The sequence below is a fragment of the Rhinatrema bivittatum genome, chromosome 3, assembly GCF_901001135.1.
Source record: "Rhinatrema bivittatum chromosome 3, aRhiBiv1.1, whole genome shotgun sequence".
NCBI classification, from domain to species: Eukaryota; Metazoa; Chordata; class Amphibia; order Gymnophiona; family Rhinatrematidae; genus Rhinatrema; species Rhinatrema bivittatum.
In genome coordinates this window covers 58405670-58411669 of record NC_042617.1, presented here as the reverse complement: position 1 = coordinate 58411669, position 6000 = coordinate 58405670, and the positions used below count along the sequence as shown (strand labels likewise).

General features: G+C 40.4%; 1 protein-coding gene across 5 annotated transcripts in view; it reads left to right on the top strand.

Moving 5' to 3' along the window:
• The first annotated feature begins 4134 nt into the window (after positions 1-4134).
• TRERF1 (transcriptional regulating factor 1) overlaps positions 4135-6000 on the top strand; it is a 394859-nt gene continuing 392993 nt past the window's right edge. For all 5 annotated transcript variants that reach the window (XM_029593303.1, XM_029593302.1, XM_029593299.1 and 2 more), the window contains exon 1: positions 4135-4377. The gene's annotated coding sequence lies outside the window, so the exon portion shown is untranslated. The remainder of the gene's footprint in view (positions 4378-6000) is intronic.

Sequence of the window (6000 nt, the reverse complement as noted above, 5' to 3'; positions counted from 1 at the left end):
AATTTTAAGAAATATCTGAGATATTTTTGATACTGTATGTATTTGACATGTTCTCTTGGTTATGCATACTTGTAACTTTGACCTGCTGTAGTCACCTATTCTGCCTATTTTATATTCTTTATTTTTATAGATGTAAGGTTTGATACCTTTGATATCTTTCCCAACGCAGCCCTCCAACAAAACATGGACTGTGTCAGGGAACCTACTTTTGGTGAACTGTATTATTTTTTATGAAATTCAAATAAATCACTTTAAAGGTTTCAGAGACATTATGAGAAATGATTAGGGACTTTCATTTTCAGTTTATATTTTTTAAATATTTCCCAGGAATTTATCAGGGTTTATTATGACAAGAACAAAAACAGGAGAAAATCTGTGGCAAAATGTGACTCATTTTTCTGGGTAAATATTAAGAGTTTATTTTGATGGATAGAAGCCAGGCCACTAAAACAATATTAAGCAGATTCTCCTATTCACCTGCTCAACAGCATCCCTTATCTCTACCCCATCCCCTGCCTAGCATGTCCCTTTCTCTGCTCATATCCCTGAGAATCTCCCTCTTCCCCCTCCCCCATTGCAACAGCATTAATCCTTCCTTGGAAAGAAAACAATAGAACTAGGGGTCATAAAATGAAACTCCAGGGGGAACAACTCAGAATCAGCCTCAGGAAATATTTCTTCACTGAGAGGGTGGTGGATGCCTGGCATGCCCTTCCAGAGGAGGTGGTGAAGAAGAAAATTTATTTATTGCATACTATGTAAATTTATGTTTATATTTATGTAAATTTATATTTATGTAAATTTATATTTATATAAATTTATATTTATATTTATGTATATTTATTTAAATTTATAAATTTATGAATTTTAAATATTTATAAATATTTAAATTTATATAAATATATAAATATAAATATATATAATATATAATATATAAATATAAATATAAAATATATAAATAGTATAAATATTTAAATTTATGTATATTTATTTATATACATAAATTTATATTTATGTAAATATAAATAAAGGTATTTATTGCATACTATGTAAATATTCACTGTAAATGCGTTTTACTATGTAAATATTCCTGTCCCTTTTCTCTTTTTTCCTCCTATCCCAGTTGGTAATTTCCTTGTTCATTGTAACTATTATTTTCTGCACCAGTTCAACTACCCTAGTTCTATGTTTATTACACGACTTGTTAAATGTAAACCGACTTGATGCAACCTTTGGTCGTGAAAGCCGGTATAGAAATTAATAAATAAATAAAATAAATAAATAAAACAATAAAGAGAAAAAAGATATTGTAAATAAAACAGTAAAGAATTCAAAGGGGCATGGTATAATCACTGTGGATCTCTAAAGGCTAAAAGATGGAAATGAAGATAAGAGTGCATGGGGGCTAACTTGTACGGCGGTAACTACCCTTAACAGAAGGCATGGGAATTACTACCCTTACCCATAAGCAACATTGTTCCCCGCTTAAATGGCAGGGGGATAAGAGGAATTTGATTCAGATGACAACTGAGGGCCCCTACTTCCATGATCTGGGATACTGTTACGCAGACATAAGGGAAAAAGTACAGGATTGCTTCTATTGCCAAGTCCTAAAGGAAACGAAGAAAGCATGCATGGGGGTAACTTGCTGGTGTGGCGGTTACTACCCTTAACCAATAATCCTTGATACTTTTGATGCAACTCCAATATTGCTTTCTGCTTCATTGGCAGGGGAAAAGGAGAATTGGATTTAGACACTAGCCATCGAGAGCCCTGACTTTTACGGTCTGTGGAACTGATGAGCATGGGGGTAACCAGCGCAGTGCAGCAATTACTACCCTTAGTAGAAGCATGGGATTACTACCCTTAACCAATAAGCCTTTTGGCTTTTGATGCAACTGCAACATTGCTCACTGCTTCAAAAGAGGGGGCTGGGGGCTGAAAGGAAAGAGAAATTTAGATTCAGGGACAACCAATATGAGCCGTGACTTTTTTATAGTCTGGGGTACTGATGTTTGAACATTAAGAAAAAATCACAGGACTGCTTCTACGGCCAAGTCCATAAGCAAAGCACGTCAAGCAAAACTGACTGATGCATGGGGGTAACCTGCATGATGCAAAAGCTATTATGGGAAGCTTGCTGGGTAGACTGGAGGGACCATCGGTCCTTTTCTGCTGTCATTTCTATTTCTACTAGTGGTGGCTCTAGGTTTCTCCTTGCTCCTGTGGCAGCATGTTTGCTGAAGTAATCTGTTTCGAATCCAGAGTTCTCTGTAATTGTTCTCAATTGTTCTTTTTGAAATTCTGTTAATGTTCATTGTAATTGCTTGCACTTTTGAAGCACTGTTTTTGTTCAATGTAAACCGAACTGATTTGTACCCCCTACAAGAATTTCGGTATATAAAACTGCTAAATAAATAAATAAATAAGTAAGTACCCGTGCTCTGCAGCATGGCACTTCTATTTTTTGCAGGGTCTGGGAGCTGGCTTGGCAGTATTTCTGGTGGGTGTGACCTGCTGCAAATGCTGCATTGGTGGCACCAAGCAGCAGGCTCTTTGGCTGCTTGGAGCGGGTGGAGGAGGAATTTGAAACAACACATCAGTGGCACTGGAAGATGAGTACTTTTGCTGGTGGGGGCAGGACTTGAAATACTGCAAGTGTTTTGGCCCACACTGGCTTCCAGCAGTTGCTGAAGGCCTTGAGATACTGCATGGCAGTACTGGAGCTGCTCTTTAATCAGCCTAAAATTAGGGTGAAAATCAGTTTAAACAGAGTGTCACTTTTGGAGAAATCCAGGAATTTATGGGTGAAAATTAGTTTAAACTGAAAATAAAGGATCCTTAAAATGATGGACAGCTGATACACAATGTTCAAACATTGTACACAGCCAGCATCCTGAGGCTTTCTTGTTCAGTTTCCTTTGCTTGGATTTATAAATCAGCTAGGCTCATGGCTTGTTCATAGTTCAGTGACTCTAGCTCTTAACAATTCCAGTTCAGCTAATCCTATGACTAGTTATTCCCTTTCACCCATTCTATCAAACCTTTTTTTCCTTTGCTTTGAAAACCCATTACCCAAGGCTTCTGACCCCCCCCCCCCCCTTGTCATTTGGGGTGAGGTTCTGTTTATTTGTGGAGACTTTTTCTATACTTTTCCAATATAAATCCCCATTTTAGTTAAAATTCTACAATTAGGAATTTCCCAGTTAGTTTGTGAATGGATATTTCACTTTGTCAGCAGCAATAGTCAGGGGGTTGTAACATGGAAATCACCTAACCTAAAACTCTGACTCATCTCATCAGTAGGAGTTCTTTCACCTTCACATTAGGGGTCTGATAACCTTTTCCGTCTTACTCTGATGTTCTGGGGCTGGTGGCTAACATTACATTGCCTCTTTCTGCTGTTTATCTTAATGACAGCAAGCTCTTCCTCCACCCTCCCCCTGGAGGTGATGGTGGTTTCACTTACTGTTTAACGATTTAATGGCTAGACTTTGGGCTCATGATTCGTGGGGAAAAGACTGTGGCTGCAATGGCTAGCCTAATTGAATTGGGAGGTGATTAAAAAAAAATATGGAAACCCCGCCCTTTTCCCTCCTCCCTTGTAGTTATGCTCTTGGCACTGTAGACTAAAGGAGGCTGTTTCCGACTGAGATAGAAGCCTGGACCCCGCCCCCTCCCCCTCCATAACTTGTAATCATTTTCCATCTTTCTCTCCACTGCCAATTCAGTTTTGAAGTTCCAGCGGGCTTGTATTGACAGATATTGACCTGATTGGCCGAGACATTCTAACACTGATCTCAGATCACCCCGGTCAGGACAGTCAGCCGTACGCCTCGGCAGCTTTAGGCCGCAGAAGCACAACCCCACAAGCGAAATCTCTTTTATGGCTTTAAAAGGGCGGGGCAATTCTGATTTAGGATCTGTGGATGGGGGGAGAGGGGTGTGGAAGTCACACTGCCCAATGAAAAGCCAGCTTCACATTAACTGACAGCCGGAAGAGCGAACAGAGCAGGGCGAGGATGTTGGCCAATTAAAAAGAGTGTGTACAGTAGCCAATCAGAGGGCGTTCTCCAGCAACCAATCGGAAAGTGGTTTACATCTTAACTCGAGGAACGGGCTTACATGTGAAGTTGAGGAACTGGCTCTGGTTTCGAGTTGGCTGGCAGCGCCGCAGTCCTGCACCGAGAGATTTCTGACACCTCTCTGCTAGCTGCAAGCCTGCAGTTCAGGCCACGATCGGAGCGGAGGGATATCTTGTGCTTCTCTTTCTCCCACTATCTTTTTTTTTCTGCATGGAATTAACTTGACAGCAGAGCGCTGACAGCATGACTTAGATCTGGAATTCAAAGACAAGAAGCCTCCGGGGAACGCAAGGTACCCCCTTCTTCCTGTGCGTGCTCTCTGTGATGCGTGTGCTGTCACTGGAGGCTTTTGTGTGTGTGTGTTTGTTTGCTTTGTTTAATTTGCAGGGGAGGGGTGTGCATGGAGAGTATATTTCCTGGCGGAGTACTACTTATCGATGGGGTGAAGTCAGTCATAATGCAAAAGAGCAGGGCAGGAAATTAATATTTTAACGTGCACAATTACAGCAATCTTGGGCCATCCTTATTTGGATTTCTAATGCACTTGTTGCAGATCTGCACGAGGGAGGCAGAGGGGCAACAGATTTTAATGGGCTTGGCTTTCAAAGAGTTCCGAAGTTTTTTTGTTTTTTTTTTAACACACTTGCTTTCAGTAAATACTGTAGTGGCAAGCAGGCGAGGCCTCCCGTCTGTTGCAAGACTTCCCAGTAATGCAGCGTCAAGGGGCTGACATATGGCATTTGCGTACTTCACTGAAGGTGTCCTGTGTTGCAGTTTTTAGGTGAAGACAAAAACCAGAAAGTATAGGTCCAGGGGGATAAACCTCTGCCATAGATACAGCACGCTTATTGCGTGAAATATTCTTTATTCCTTATTAGTCTGGCAATTGGGTGTCATATTGTTGTAGGATTTAAGTAACACTTTGTGAGTTGATGGCAAAACTAGCATTAATGTAGTTATATGACTCCCTCCCCCTCGCACTTTTATTTTTAAGACAAAGCTATGGAAGAAGAATTTGAGCTGTATTGTAAGTAGATCCTGCCGATCGATAAAACTGCTCCTGCGTAGCCCCGTGTCTCATGGAGGCCATAGGAGCTCTAAGGGGGTCATTTTACTAAGCATTTTCCCTTAGACACAGAATGGGAGAAAAGCCTTAGTAAATCCAGCCCTAAGAGACAAATGTAAATGCGCATCCTAGGGGTTTTTTAGTTTTGTTTTTAAAGATATGTTGTTTGCTTTTACCCTTTTTTTTGGGTGGAGGAGACATATCGAGTGGTTCTCGTACTATATAGTTCATAGTAACGTATGCACATACATACATAGTCGATCGTTATATCATGTTAGTTGAAAAGCTAATCCAGCTGTCCTGCTGCCTTTACCATGGAAGGCTTAGAAATGCTTGGTGCACCCTGGTGCGGAAGTTTGGGATGAAACAAAATAGGGCGTGCTTCATTAACAACACCATGTCAGGATATTTACACTGAAAGGAGGGTCATCTTGGTCCTTGTCCGGCTTGTGGTTTTTTTTTTTTTTTAAACAGATTGTTTAATTTGACCACCTACTGTATCTATTTGGAGAGAAGCGTGGTAATCTGTGTGAATAGACTCAAACTCTTTGGCTGGTCACCATCACCATTGTTATGTGTGACAGGGCCTTTCCATTCGTTGTAGTGTGTCTTGGATAGCATGACAGTTGTGCTGTTTGTTTCTGGCAATATTGGTTTGACATGCACATTTTAATTTCCTCCCTGCTTTTTTGATTTTTAGTTGGTCCTTGTGTGAGTTCAAATTAAATGTGACAAGAAGGTGGGCAGTGTGCAAAAAAATCTTTTTTATTTTTCCCTTTGAGTAAACCAGGCCCATCTGCTCTAACAGGTTCCGAATCTGGGCCTGTTTTGTATTTTCTTTATTCAGAG